Here is a 15,997-nt window from a genome sequence, read left to right on the forward strand (position 1 = left end):
CTAGAGAGAGAAAATGAGAGATTCAATATAATTTAAGCATGAGAATCCCAACCGTTTACAGTAGCCTTATATAGGCATATTTGGCTCCAATAGCATGCACAACACACCCATGTGCTTTTAACTAATTGCTAAAATATCCTCTAACAACTATTATAGGCCTATTACCCTATTGCCCCTCTATGGATCCTTGGTCATGACATACTGCTCCATCGAAGCCATAGTAGTTGTAGAGCTCGATAGGGTTGGTATGAGGGGTGGCTTATAGCCAAACACTGCTTCAAAAGGGCTCCTGTTGATGGCACTGTGATGGTTGGAATTGTACCACCACTGAGCTAACGACAACCTCCTATTCCAACTCCTTGGCCTATTGAAATACATGCATCTCAGATAAGCCTCCAAACATTGGTTAACTTTCTCGGTTTGTCCATCATTTGGGGTGGTAGGCTGTGGACGTATGTAGCCCTACCCCTTTGCTCTTGAACAATTCTTGCCAAAGCATACTTGTGAAAATTTTGTTTCTGTCTGAGACAATTGACTTAGGAATCCCATGTATTTTAACTACTGAATCCACGAATTTTCTTGCTACCTTTTGTGCTGAGAAGGGATGGGTTAGACTGATGAAATGGAGGAGAACTTAGTCAGTCTATCTACCACAACTATAACCACATCCTTGCCCTCTGATTTGGGTAGCCCTTCTATGAAGTCCATAGAGATCCCTTCCCATGTTTGATCTGGCACTGCCAAGGGTTGCAACAAACCCATATAAGCCACATTCTCATGCTTGCATCCCTGACAAACCTCACATGACAGCACAAAACTTACCACTGTCTTCTTTTTTGTCCTGGCTATAGAACATTTGTCTCACTTTTTGATAAGTGGTTTGAATTCCCGGATTGGCTGCCTATTGGTGAAGCATGTAAATAGGCTATGATCTGCCTTTTGAGTGACTCATCCTCTCCTACGACTACCTGCCATTGAATCTTATCAGCCATTGGAAAGGGTATACCCTATTTTATCTGTGGCTGAACTGCAAGTGAGTATTAGGTCTTGCACCCCATGGGGTTTGTCATAGCTTCCTACCACCTCCTTAACCCACTTGGGCACCACAACCGTTATCGACCTACACTTCCCTTTTTTTCTCTTCTTGAGAAGGGTCAGCTACCACATTTTCCTTCCCCTGTGATACTAATAGTATAATCCAAACCCTATTAATTTGGACACGCCCTTCCTCTGTAACTGGGTGTGCACCTTTGTTGGCCAAAAATTTCAAGCTTTCGCAGTCAGTCTTGATAATGAAGGGTCATGCTTCTAGTAGTGCCTCCATTTCTCAATAGCTTCCTAACACGTTCAATAGCTCCTTGTCATAACACTTAGGTCTAAGTGTCTTCTGAGCCAACGCTTGACTGATATAGGATTAGGGTCTTCCTTCTCATAGATCTGAAGGCAACGAGGCGCAGTGAGGCGCAAAGGTCCTGGAGCCTGAGGCGCGAGGCGCACGAGGCGTGGCGCGCCTTTGCGAAGCGAGGCGCACCTTTAGAAAAAAAACTAAAAATCTGTAAAATCATAAAAAACTATCAAATTATCAATAATAACACATCCATATCATTAATGTTTCATTATCTTCAAATTCTAACTAAACAACATCAAAGTTAATTAATTCATTCATCATAACCATTTCTAAACTAGAAACATCATCAAAGTTCAAACTTAAAGTCCAAACTCAAACAAGTACCAACCATCGTGCAAAGTTCTAAACAAACATATAAACACAACCTCACAATCAATAAAGAAGTTTTTATCATCATCATCATCATACCCTTCACCCAAATTGAAAATCATCATCTTACTTGCCAATAATTTGCTCATCTCTGATTCCCTTTTATTTTTTTTCTTTTGCATGTACTCTCCAATCTCTTGTTTAATTGATGGAGGAACATTTTGGAAAGCTTTAGTATTCTCCACAAATCAATAAACACTACAAGTCCACAATCAAGAAAATGCTTCATTTCGAAAAATGCTATTTTTCTAGGTCTGGAAAGATTAGCGCATTTTTCTAAGTCTGGAAGATTAGGCATTAAAAGGAGACATATAAGAAAATGTTTTCATTTTGAAAAACTAACTCCTGTATTTTGATAGTTAATATTCATTGTTGTTAAAATGATTTTTAATGAATTTTTCAAGAAATAGTAGGTATGTATTTTGGGTGGTAAAATCGCTAAATCCTGAATTTGTACTAAAATCAAAATTCTATTCCTTATTGTTATGGATTTTGATTTTTTAGATATTTTTAATTGAATCCAAATGGGGGGTACTTTCTTATTTACATTTATGTATTAAAGTAAATGGAAGGTAAAATATAAATAAAAGAAAATGTGACATTTACTTAAACTAAAGAAATGTAAATAATAGTGATGTATACTATGCTGAAACTGAGAAGAGGGGATGTTGGAGAGGAAAGAAAAAAGTGATGCGGCAGGATTGCAGGCGCAATTTTCATGAGGCGCGCCTCAGCGCCTCACCTTGCAAGGCGCGCGCCTTGCAGAAACCGCCTCGCCAGCCCAGCGAGCTCCAAACTGGCGCCTTAAGGCTCCTTGCGCCTAGGCGCGCCTTTAATAATTATGTTCCTTCTTGCATTAACACCGCACCTATCCCATTGTCACATGCATTTGTTTCTACCACAAATGTCTTAGAAGAGTCTGGAAGAGCTAGCATCGATGCCTCTATCATGACCTTCTTGAGTGTCAAGAAGGCTGACTCCACCCTTGGATTCCATTGGAAATTGTCCTTCTTGAGGAGTTCAGTTAGGGATTTACTGATGGGGCCATAATTTTGTATGTACTTCCGATAGTACCTTGTTAACCCTCAGAAACCCCTTAGTTCTTTAAACGTTTGCGGCCTAGGCCACTCCACCATGGCTGTAATCTTGTTAGGATCAGTCTTCACCCCTTCTCCCGATATATTATGACCTAGATACTCCACTTCTTTTTCAGCAAAAGTACACTTTGATAGCTTAACATACAACTTGCTAGAAGCCAAGACCTCAAAGGTGGTACGGAGGTGGTCTAGGTGTTGTTCATAGTTCGGGCTGTATATGAGGATGTTATCAAAGAAAACTATGATAAACTTTCTCAATTAAGGCTGAAAAACTTGGTTCATTAGGGCTTGGAAAGTGGCTGGGGCATTGGTGAGCCCAAAGGGCATCACCACAAATTCATACAACACTTGCTGTGTAGTAAATGCAGTTTTGGGTATGTCATTAGGGGTCATCTGGATTTGGCGATAGCTGGATCTTAGGTCTAGCTTAGAAAAATCTGTGCCCCATTCAATTCATCTAAAATGTCATCAATGAGGGGTATAGGGAACTTGTTTTTGATGGTGTTGGCATAGAGTTGATGATAGTCAACACAAAACCTCTAGGATCCATCATTTTTTAAACAAGTAAAACGGGCTTTGAGATGGTCTGATAATAGAAGAAAGTAAGAGCATATTAGAGATTTGCTTCTCTATCTCAGCTTTTTGGATGGGTGAGTATCTATAGGCACGTATGTTTACGGGAAACAAGTTTGGCTTAAGGTATATAGAATGGTCAAGGGCTCTTTTGGGTGGTAGTGAGTGGGGTTCAACAAATAGGTCTTGAAATTCTCGCAAGAGTAAGTTTAAGCTATCAGGAACTAGTACCTTAGTTGGGGATTGTAGGATGACCATGTTGCTGTCCTTTGGTTGTTCATACTTCACTTCACTTCACTTCCCTTCCTTCCTGCCCACTCCATTCCCTTGCGTGGATAGAATATAATTCAGCAATCTGCCCCCCCTTTGCTTTGCATTAGCATCTGTAACTTGCCCCTTTTTATCAGTTTACATTCTCCCTGCTCCATAATGCCCCTCAAGGTTAATTTGGTTCCCCATATCCAATGCGACTTCTAGTTTGTTGAAGTCAAATGTGAGAGGGCTTATAGTTTGCATTCAATCAACGCCCAAAACTATATCACACCCTCCCAGTTCAAGGATTCTTAGATCAGTTTGGAACTTCTTCCCTTGCATAAACCACTTGAACCCTTCACCCTTGTTGTGACTGTACATTTTCTCCCATTAGCCATTGTCGCTGATAATGGAGTTGTGGCAGTCATCTTGCATCTCAACTCCAAGGTAATAGCTTCTGTTGAAGATTGTCTCGAGTTAGTGATAGGATTTTGTGCAGTTATTTATATGCGGTTAAATTGTTAGTTGATAGGCGTTGGGCTTCAAGTGTAATTAGTTTGAAGTTTGTGGGTCAAACTGTAAATATCAATTACGTGCCTAGGAAATTTCATTGTTGTCTATAAATAGGGCAGTGAGGGCTAGGGGTTAAGAGGCCGCATGTTCTCTTTTTTTTTTCATGAGAGTTTTGAGAGTGGAAGGCTATATGTGTGTGTAAGTAGTCTTTGTACATTCTTGGGAGAGGCTTGTATCGTGAGAGAGAAAGAGGGGAGCTGTTGTACTGATCATCCTTGAGCTGTGAGTGTGTTGTGAGGTGTTTTGAGTGGTTTCTTGGGTGATTAAAGGCTGTCAGTGTTCCCAATTTCGAATAATTTGGTATCAGAGCCAAGAACCCTTTTCAAGAATTGCCAAGAACCCTAGAAATCTTTAGTTTTAATCCCTGTTATGGCTTCCACACCTTCTTCTGCTAGGTATGACATAGAGAAGTTTGATGGATCAAATGACTTCGGTCTATGGAAAATTAAAATGAGGGCGCTGTTGGGAACTTGGGATTAGAAGAAGCTTTAGAGGCAGAACAGAAACTACCCGAGAATGCCTTAGAAGAACAGAAAAAGGATTACAGTGAGCGTTGGAAAGAAATAAACAAGAAGGCCTATAATACTCTAATTCTAAGTTTAGGAGATAAAGTTCTTAGGGAAGTTTCAAGGATGGAAACGGCTGAGGCTTTATGGTCTAAATTAGAGAGTCTTTACATGACAAAAACCCTGTCAAATAGGCTGTATTTAAAATCAAAGTTTTTCACATTCAAAATGCGAGAAGGGCAGAAACTGAATAATCACATAGATGAATTCAATAAAATATGTCTTGATTTAGAGAACATAGATATTAACTATGATGAGGAAGATAAAGCCCTTGTATTATTGCATTCTTTGCCAAAAACATATGAAACCTTTGTTGATATATTAAAACATGGTAGGGAAAAGTTATCCCTAGAAGATGTTTTTGGAGCATTAAACTCTAAGGAGTTGCAGCAGAAATTAGAAGGAACAGGTTCCGCTGGTGATGTTTTGACAGCAGGAAGCAGACCTGAGAAAAGAGAGTTTAAATCAAGGGGAAGTCAAGAAGCAAGTCTAAGAATGGCAAGAAACAATTTAAGTGTTATCACTGTCATGAGGAGGGCCACTTCAAGAGAAATTGCCCAAATAGGAAGAAAGAAACCCAGGAGGAAACCAACCTCGAATGCTCAAGCACCATGTGTGGTTTTGGCTATGAGAGTGCAGATGTCCTACAGTCTTTCTAGGTATGCAGTAAAAATAGCATAGGTCCTAGGGTTAGGTTGTAATTCTCATAGGAAATGGGTATTTACCCATAGAGACATGGTGGAGGGGGAAATGGTTTGTCTAGGCATCAAACTAAGGCCAAGATAATTGGAGATGTGAGAATAGGAAGCATGGTGGAGCTGTTCCGGAATATTAGAAGCTGTAAAATATGTCCCTGTTTTTAATAAAAAGCCTAATGTCCTTAGGAATAATTAGATAGTGAGAATTGGAGTCCTAAGAAGTTGCAAGGGTCTCTTAGAGAGATGGTAGCAACCCTCAAGAATGGAGGTTATGTGGTGCATGCTTGCATTTATATGTGGATAAGCTGCAGCCACTAAAGGATAGCCTATGATAAGGTTAGGCTGTGTCATTTGTTGAGGATGGCTCACAATGGTGAGCAAGGACTAGGAAAGGTATCTAAGGCTAGGGATATCAGGGGAAGGGAAAATTTGCAGGTGTATAGGAATAGAATCCATGTAGTTTTGGCTAGGTCTCCAAAGGTAGAAGTCTCCAAAATCAGTAAATCCCATTAGAAATCAGTTTCTAGGATATTTTGGGAACCTATCTAAGCCTTGTCTCATGGTGGAGCTAGGTGAAGTGAACCTAGTGAAGATAGTGTGTTCCTAAGGAATTCCCAAGCGTATATGAGCTTGCTGGAATTTAGGAAGCTTGCTGGAAATTGCTTCTGGTGTGAAGGGTTAGGTGTGTGGAGTTGTGTAATAGGTACACCTAGGTCTCCTAAAGCTAGGGTTCTTACCTATGAGGCAAAACTCTACTAATAGGACATGGAATTAGTTGATTCCAAGGCCAAGGGATGGAATTTGGAATGCTGGCCAGCAAGGAGAATCCTTTGGGATGTCCTAAACTAACCTATGAACCAGGGTATAGCAATAGGGAAATCTGGAAAATGGTTTGATCAGATTCATTGTGTAAGCTTGGGCTAGATTGTGAGAGGGAGGAATCTAGTATAGCTTTGGCTCTTGCATTGAGGGTCCTTGTGAACAGTGAGGGGAAAAGGGTGTGTGCAAGGGTTGTCTTGTATGGTGAAGCCCATGGTTGATCAAAATCTGGATTAAGCAAGGAAAGGGAAGGAGAATCATCTTGTAGGTAATGAGCAAGGGAATAGAAGGTCTAGTGTTGCCTAGGATGGGTAAAAGATAGAACCACAAGTACTCTACCAGTGAGGTATGGAATGTTGGGTTTGAAGAATGCTTAGGCTCAGGTTTGAGTGCTAAGGAGCAGGCTGGAAAATAGAACCTCTTGTATAAGAAGAGGTGATGCACTCTTGTCCAAATGGATGGCATGGAGCCATGTAAATTTGGGGAAAAATGAAGCTTGGACTTTTAAGTGGTATATCCCTTAGGTTAAAGGGGTGGAGTGCTGTGAAGTGGCTATTTGAGAATTAAGGAAGGTGCTGGAAATGGGGAAAAATCTAGGAAAAATGCTAGACAAATGGCCATTGATTAAAGCAGCACATGAAGGCTTAATTTGGATCAAATAGGTATCACTAACAGCCATTATCCATGTGAAACTAAGAGAAAAGTGATCTTATAGTATAGCCAAGGAATAAGAGGCTAGAGGGAAAGGTAAGCAAGGATTGGTTGCTTAGAAGGTCTCTCTAGGTATGAGATATGATAGTAGTTCCTTCGGTAAGATATAAGATTGGAAGAGTCCAAAAGGGTTAAAATTGAGTGCATAGGGAAGCTGTGAATATTCCAGTGGTATGCTTAGTATATTGATGGGCAGCTTTATTGGTATTTTCTCCAAAAATAAAACTCTCAAGGTGTAGCTGAGTGTTTAAATCAGTGTTTGAGAGTGTGGGAGGAAGGATAAGCTGGGAAATACTAAGGCATAGAGATTGGAGTAGGGTTTGGACAGCTTAAGGCAGCCTAGGTTACCCTAATTGTAAGCATATCTTAGTAGACTGGTACGTAGAGATGAGCAGTCCTGTTTGTTTGAAGCAAACATTAGAGGAAGAACAGTGGTAAAGCCTAATAGACCGGTTTGGGTGCTAGGAGTAAGTCTAGCAAAGTTAAGGCCAATCCGGGTAAGGTTCACTGTGTTGTGATGCTGTATAAATGTTTGGACACTTTGGATTAATGAGTAACATCATGTATGGATTTGGTTTATGGTGGAGTGTGCCTAGCTGGAAATTATGCATTTAGGTTGTATATGTTGCATTTTGTATGCAACAGGAACCCTAAAATATAGTCTAGGTAGGAGGAGTTGAAACAGCCAATGGGCAGTCCAATTGGCTTAGTCCTTAGTCCCACCATGGACTATATCAATCATATTGATGTTAGGAATGTATTCATTAGGAAGACCTTTGAGGAGGTAGATAATTCTAATGAGAGTTGCAGGTTTAGTTAAGTGCAGCTGAAAGTATTGTCCTAGGTGATCCATTGGTGAAATTTACAGCATTGTTTTTGATTTTCTTAATGTTTGTTGATTGATTTGATGATCAGGTTATCATGCGGGAAACCAAAGGAAGAGCAAGCCAAAAAAAATGTCTTTGATGGATGAAGATGGAAGGTATCACACTCAAGACAATGGTGGAGATTTGTTGAAGATTGTCTCGAGTTAGTGATAGGATTTTGTGCAGTTATTTATATGCGGTTAAATGGTTAGTTGATAGGCGTTGGGCCTTAAGTGTAATTAGTTCAAAGTTTGGGGGTCAAATTGTAAATATCAATTATGTGCCTAGGAAATTTCACTGTTGTCTATAAATAGGCCAGTGAGGGCTAGGGGTTAAGAGGCCGCATGTTCTCTTTTTGTTTTTCATGAGAGCTTTGAGAGTGGAAGGCATATGTGTGTAAGTAGTCTTTGTACATTCTTGGGAGAGGCTTGTATCGTGAGAGAGAAAGAGGGGAGTTGCTGTACTGATTATCTATCAAATAAAGAGGTTGTGCTCGGGTTTGAAGGCTGGATGTAGGGTTGATTCAAGTCGGCCTGAACCAGGATAATCTTTGACTCCTTGTGTGGTTTGATGTTTTCATTTCTTGTTCTGTTCTTGCGTTAAAATTTCTGTTCTTTAGTATATAGTTGTGTTGTGGTATGTTGGTCGGGTGAGCTGTGAGCTATGTTGCACAGAAACAGAAACGGAAAACGTTTCCGATAGGAAACGGAAACATGGAAACGGATATTTTTCTAAAAAAAATAGGCATAAATAGGGTTCGAAACGGGAATAAGAAACGTTTCGGAAACGGGAAAACGACACCTATAAGGTGTTTCCGTGCAACATAGGCTGTGAGTGTGTTGTGAGGTGTTTTGAGTGGTTTCTTGGGTGATTAAAGGCTGCCAGTGTTCCCAATGTCGAACAGCTTCATTTAAGAACCTATGTGTACTGCCACTATCAATTAGTACTAGCAGCTTCCTTTCTCCCAATTGCCCTTGCACTTTGATGATCTTCCCGGTTGTACCCCCTCTGAGAGCGTGAAATGAGATTTCTACCCCTTCTTGCTCTGTTTCCTCACTGGTAGAGGTTGCTGCTACGTCTTGACTAGTCCTTCCTTCTATTCCATCCTCCCCTTCTTCACCTCTGTCTTTCTTCTCCCCCTTCCATATTCAACAATTGTCTCCTGCAGATATGTCCCGGCCCAAACTTCTCTCCACATTTGTAACACAACCCCATGAGCCTCCTTTGCTCCATAGTAGGGGATCGTAGGGGGTTGGGTTTGGCCCTATGTCCTCCTATTGCCCCTCCAGCCACTAAGGCTCGGGAATTTCCTACTAAGGAAGGGTTTTTGGTGTGGGTAGACCAGGGGTCTGACCATTGTCTTCTTCTTCTTGTAAATTGCCTCCAATGTTTACTCTTGGAGTCTCGCCTTCTCAGCAGCATGTCTAACTGTGGTAGGCATCATCATTTTTACCATTGACTCCAATTCATCATTGAGGCCACTAATAAAGCTAGACACAAAGTATTGGTCCGTTAATGTAGGTTATGCATTCCACATCAGTGCCCCTAATTCCTCAAACCTCTCTTGATATTCAGTCATTGATCCTTTCTGCTTGAGCTTGTTAAACTCTTCTCCTACATTCGTCATGTTTCTTTCACCAAATCTTACATATAATTCTTTAGCAAAATCTATCCACCTAGCATTCATTCCCCTCGATCTAAACCACCCTTGGAACCATGCATCAACCGTATCATTTAGATAGGCGATAACTAGATTGATTCTTTGATTCTCCATTACACCATAAAACTGGAAGAACCTCTCGCATCTTTGGATCCATCACTGTGGTTTGGATCCTTCAAAGAGAGGGATCTCCAATCTTGACATGGGGCCTTGATTGGATTTAGGGAAATTAGCTTCTCTTACCTGATCGCTAGTCTCCTCGTAAGATGAATTTCCCTCTTTATTGACTCCTTGTGGCTTAGGGAAGATTCCTGGTCCCGCCAATACTTGCTTGGAACCCATTTTGGAGGGAATTTCAGTGGCAACAGGAATTGAGGCAAGGATGACAGCATGTTGAACATGTTGTTGATTCTCTGTCCAAATTGCTTCATATTCTCTCGATTCCTCGTTAATTCTCGTTGGACTCCTTCTCGAGAAGTTGCCATATCTTCGCGTAGCTCCTCTTGGATCCTAATCTCCTCTCTACTCTGGGCCACGACCTCCTGCGTTTGATTCATCCCAAATTCCATCGCCTCCATGCGATTTTCCAACTGCTTCATTCTAGTGCCTTTTGCCATTCTGAACACCTCATGGCCTGCTTCAATTTTACCGATCAACACAACTCCTGATTTCGGAATCACAAACAAGGACGACCAGCTCTGATACCAAAATGTCAAGTCTCAGACAGAAGACTTAATAGTGCAGAAATTTAGAAGGATCGAGAGAGCGAGGGAGAGAATTGGGAGGGAAAATGAGAGAATTGAGAGGGAAAGGAGAGAGTTCTAGAGGGAAAGATCTTTTCATTCAACATAGAAGTCCCATCCTCCTACAACTGGCCTTATATAGGCCCTTCCTACGGTTCATATTGTAATTGTGGGGAAAGTTTTAGTTCCCGCTACACAGGTGGCCCATGTGGGCTACAGTTATTACAAAAGTTCATTGCAAAAAATTACAAAACTGGCACTGGGACATAACAGTTTGACATTTAGTACTTGCAATTTACCTTTCCTTTTCACCCCTGAGATATGTGATCAGATTTTATCTTATTTGTAGGCAATCAATAAAAGTCTGACTATGAATAGTTTGAATCTGCCATTCATGTTCATCTTGCTATGAAATACTATGCTGACTTTATTTATAACAAGCGTAACTTCCTTGGTTTCAGGATCATCAAGACAACTAGCAACTACTTGGCGTGCTTTGCAACTTTGAACATCAGATATGAAGTAATTTATGCCACATGCCTCAGATTCTTTGGTTCATTAAGATTATTGCTAGTGGACTCTTGTTTATTCTAGAACTTTTTGGATGATTAAATGATTAGGAACTATGGACCAGGTAATTGTTGATTTTAATATAATCCCTGGTCATTTTGCCTTAGCTTGATTTGATCAGTTCGGATAATGTTGTCTGAAACCTTATAGCAATTCTGAAGTCAGCATTCCTTTCTTCAAACTTTGTGTAGGTTTAAGTGATTAACAGATTTGGGCATTTAAATATTATAAAACTTGCTTTACTCTCTGATTTAGTCAATAAAAGGTTAATGAGAATGAAGTAAAAGAGAATATGGGAAATCAGTTGCATTTCAAGGGATCATCAACTGCGGGCCTTGCACAGTGCAGTGTAGTTTTAGGTAGTCTGACTTTACATTTTTACTTCTACATTATTATGCTGTTGGTTTGCTTGCCTAAATTTGATCTTAAACAAGTAGGGAGAGACTAGAATATGAAGCTCAGGAGATGACGAAACTAAGTTTTATAGAGAGGAAAATCTTGAATGCCTCCAGGACCAACATATATAGGAGGTTGACTTGGAGGCTAGCTTGGTTGATCATGCATCCAGAGTTGGGACAAGGGAATAGTTGGCCTCCTTTGATAAGCCTGCCAAATTAAGACAAAAGTCACAACTTATGGTGGTTGAAATTCAGTAGTTTAAAAGGTTTGGTAGACACATCATAGTTGTCAGATGCTTTAGGGTCATCACTAGCCACCAAGGGTGAGCAAGGCAGCCCCCCACTGACACGTATGATTTTGGCTAACCCCCGCATTAGTTGGTTTCAATCTCATTCCTATTACTGTTAATTTGGTGCTAAGTTCTTAGATTTGAGGAACTAACTCATGTTGTTCTTGGGTTGATAATTTGATTCATCCAGGGCAAACAAAAAATTAAACAATTTAACAAACTTGATATCCAAACCATAAAATAGAACTAGGAGCAAAAAACTTAAACATGCATGCCTATAGAAACAGAATCACGCATAGTTGTACCAGGAAATGCCTACCGTTCTTAAGCTCAATGTAAAAGAATGAGGTGATTTGACTGTCATGAACCTAGGGTTCATAACGGCTGAAATAGGCAATCTGAAAGATCCGATTAAATTAAGGTCAAGAGCAGAATGTATTAGAGGGAAAATTGAAGAAGAATGGGGGAGAAATTAGAGAGAAATGAGGGAGAGCAATAGAGAGAAACAAAAGGGAGAAGCGAGAGAATTATAGAGAATCAGAATTTTCTTTAATCAATTCATGCATAATCCCTTCTTACAGCTGAGGCAATATATATAGCCTCACTTAGCTATCAAATAAAACTCTCTAACCAACTAAGCTACAAGACAAAAAGGGAAAATAACAGAATAACAACACTCATGTGCTGTAATCGAATTACAAAAATACCCCCTAACTGTAATTGTAACTCAATTACAGCTTTACCCCTATAATACCCAAGGTCGTGACAATTTCCCCCCCTTTGAAATATTTCTTGTCCCCAAGACACTTATTACCACCTAGCCGTTGCTTCTTTATCCAATGCCCATCTTCACCCAGCGGTTTCTTCTTCGCTTTTCCTTTTTCTTATCTTGTTTTTCCCTTTTCTTTTGCCTTCTCTTTTCTTTCTCCTCAGTTGCAACATCATTATGTCTTGCTACCACACCAATTTCAGCCATCCGCCTCTTCCTTAGTGTAGTTAAAAATGGTTCCAAATGTGCCGTCAGCCCTACAACCCCATCCTCCAACTCTTCCTTCTGCAATGTTACCTTTGCTTTGTCTTGTGTGCCGTGCCAATGACATACATGTGAGACGTTCCAAGCAAGGTGTCCGGTGCAATCATTTGTTCCTTTTCTTTAGGCTCTTTATTCTGTTGTTTCAAGAGATCAATGGCATCAGGAGTCTCAGCTCTAGTGGTAGTGCTTGAGAAGTTGCCAACTGATTGAGTGACATCCTCCTCCTCCTCCCCAATCTCTTCTTTCATATACTCCTTAGCCTTCTCCACAGCCAAGACCAAGGGAGTAGTATGTTTAGACCCTTTCATATCTTCAATAGGGGCCTCCTCCAGTGGAAATTCTTTTACTTGTTGGTAGCTGGAGTACACCAAGGATTTATTTTCAGCAAGGCTATCCTCATTCGGCTGCTCCACTTTAAGGAATTCCTCTTGTTAAAACTCCCACGATAATCATTGAAGTATTCAATAGGAAAGTTGTAATGATACTTCTTGATTAGTATCATTGCAAACTCTTGTAGCTTCTCGCGGAACATACGGCCAAATTCCTTGCACTGTTCATGAATCCCACTGCTTGTTCCTTTGTCCCTTCGGCTAAACTCATTCTCAAACTTCTTTCCCCATGTTTGATTCTTCCGGCTACACTGCTGCTTATCCTTGTTGCTGTCAACTGAAAATGCAGCCTTCTTTGGTTGCCATTGAAGCTCTATTCCAGCTGAAAATGAAGCATTCATCTGCTGCAATTGAGGTTCCAATGGTCTCCTACGTGCACTACTTTCCAAGGCTTCACAAGCAGGACATTCCATTGAAAATGCAGCATCCTTCGGTTGCAATTTAGGATGCTCTCTCGCATGAAAATTAACCACTGAAAATGAAGCATCATTCGACTACAATTTAGACCCCATTTCAACTGAAAATGAAGAATTTTTCTGCTGCAATTGAGGTTCCAATTGTCTCGTGCATGCACTGCTTCCCATGGCCAATTTCTCACAAACAAGACACTGCGAAGACCAGGGAGTAGGAGTTCTATATATACTGAATCCCACACTTCCCTGAGCTAATCGACCTTACATTAGAATCACCTCAATGTAATTTAATAGCCTAAAAGCACCCTCTCCTCTTCGTCTTACCAATTTGAACAAGTTAACCAGATTTCAAAACTGAATTTTAGAGTTGCTCATTGCAGTGGTCCATTGTACCGCTTCTAACTTAGCAATTGGCTGCTTGAACTCGATTGCTGTGTTGATTGGTCAACCACAAAATTTACCAGACCTGTTTTTCCTTTCCACAAATTCAAACCGAGTCGCCGAGAAGTTACAGCTTATGAACAATTAGAATTTATCTATCGAGGAGCGTCAGAACCCCCCCGAGAGCCGCCTCCCGATCTACACAGCAGCCAACACAACCCTCCTAGATCTGAATTTCAGCGTCTCAGATTTGGGTCCTCTTCCTGGATCCCCAGAATTTAGCAGCAGTAAGAGGAATCGAAAGCTGGACAGTGGCCGAGATTCGTTGCTAAGGAGAAACAACCAAGATCGCCTGGGTTTGCTTGCTTCAATCACACATAGCGACTTGGATCCAGCTACTAGGACAACTGTAATTTACACAAGCCGCTGGAATTGAAGGCTAAGGATGGTAATGGAATTGGCCGAGGGTCACTTACCTGCGGCGCCTTCCAAGTTCGAGCTAAGGGTGCTCGCTTGCTTGGAGATTAACACCTCCCAGCGCCTAATCACCTTCCAAATGTTCAAAGTCACTGGAACACCTCTTGAATCTGTTTCACCTTCCTTGTTCGTCTTCAAGATCTGATCAGAACTGTTTGGTCTTGCTTGCCCACAACACCAAGTTGCTTGCACCCCAGCTCCATTCGTGGACCTCGTTTAATGCCAAGAACACTACTGGCCTTGCTCGTCTCACCGTGTTGGACCCAATTGCGATTGCTGCGGATTCAACAATCTTCTCCGACTAACTCCTCACCCAATCACCGACCACTGCTGGAGGACCACAACACTTTTTGAGTTCGCCTTGATCGACAAGCCCTTGGAATCCAACTGCGATGGCGGTAGACTCCGATTGTTCCACCGAAATGGTTCGACTCCGATTGTACCACCGAAATGGTTCGACTTCGTCACCTCGTCAATTCCATGTTGTTTCTGGAATCGCCTCCTACAACTTGTTCGTTTCCTCCACCTATTGCTAGTCAACTTCACAACCTACCGTGGATTGGTGTCCGTCGCTACTCTCCTTCAGATTTGAGTTGACACTCACCCCCTGGCAAGTCGAAATCAACTCCGAGATTTAACCAGGAATATTCTAGTTGTTTCTTTGTCACTAATGCGCAGTTCATCAGAATAGTTGGATTGCACTGGAAGAAGAAACTGATGGCTATTGTCGATATCCGTTGGACCTAAATCAGTAACGAAAATAGCGAGAAACGATGCTCTGATACCATTTGTGATGAACCTAGGGTTCATAATGGCTGAAATGGGCAATCGGAAAGATCCGATTGAATTAAGGTCAAGAGCAGAATGTATTAGAGGGAAAATTGAAGAAGAATGGGGAAGAAATTAGAGAGAGATGAGGGAGAGCAATAGAGAGAAACAAGAGGGAGAAGGGAGAGAATTATAGAGAGAATTAGAATTTTCTTTAATCAATTCATGCATAATCCCTTCCTACAACTGAGACAATATATAGCCTCACTTAGCTATCAAACAAAGCTCTCTAACCAACTAAGCTACAAGACAAAAAGGGAAAATAACATAATAACAACATCCATGTGCTGTAACCGAATTACAAAAATACCCCCTAACTGTAATTGTAACTCAATTACAGCTTTACCCCTATAATACCCAAGGCCGTGACATTGACCAACTTCGAAAATTTGGATGTTGGAGCATGTGCACCATGGACATTCATTTGTCATGAACTTAGGGTTTATGACAGGTTTAAGAGGTAATTGGGGAGGAATTGAGAGAGTTAGATTTGAAGAAATGGAGGAAAATTAAGGAAGAACAACACAGAGAGGGAGATTAGGAAGAATCGAGAGAAAGAGGGGGAAATTAAGAGATAGATTAGAGGGAATTTGGAGGGAGATTGAGAGGATTCAAGAGAGGGAAATGAAAGTATTGAATTATCAATTCAAATATAACCTCTCTTCCTCAGCTTATATATCTACTAGCCTATAGCCTCCCATGCACCCATGTGTAATATAAAAATAGCCTAATTGCCTATTAGTTAAGGACAAAGCCTTATAACATAAAACAGGAAAAGGAAAATACAATTATTGTATAATACATGTAAACTCCTATTATTATATTTACTAATCTATCCTTGGGGTCATGATAATTCCCCTCTCTTTAAGAGAGTTTTTGTCCC

General features: G+C 40.8%; 2 protein-coding genes across 6 annotated transcripts in view; both read left to right on the plus strand.

Moving 5' to 3' along the window:
- Positions 1–15,997, plus strand: part of LOC127791973 (serine/threonine-protein kinase D6PK-like) — a 54,793-nt gene that overhangs the window by 20,035 nt on the left and 18,761 nt on the right. The gene's annotated exons all lie outside the window — the stretch shown is intronic.
- The window catches only part of LOC127791997 (dolichyl-diphosphooligosaccharide--protein glycosyltransferase subunit 4A), a 42,615-nt gene that overhangs the window by 15,995 nt on the left and 10,623 nt on the right, over positions 1–15,997 (plus strand). The window contains exon 1 of one of the 2 annotated variants that reach the window (XM_052322273.1): positions 10,777–10,857. The exons of the other annotated variant lie outside the window; for it this stretch is intronic. The gene's annotated coding sequence lies outside the window, so the exon portion shown is untranslated. Of the gene's footprint in view, positions 1–10,776; positions 10,858–15,997 lie in introns of those variants that run through there. 2 annotated transcript variants of the gene reach the window in all.

Source organism: Diospyros lotus, chromosome 1, assembly GCF_014633365.1.
Source record: "Diospyros lotus cultivar Yz01 chromosome 1, ASM1463336v1, whole genome shotgun sequence".
In the NCBI taxonomy this organism is placed as follows: Eukaryota; Viridiplantae; Streptophyta; class Magnoliopsida; order Ericales; family Ebenaceae; genus Diospyros; species Diospyros lotus.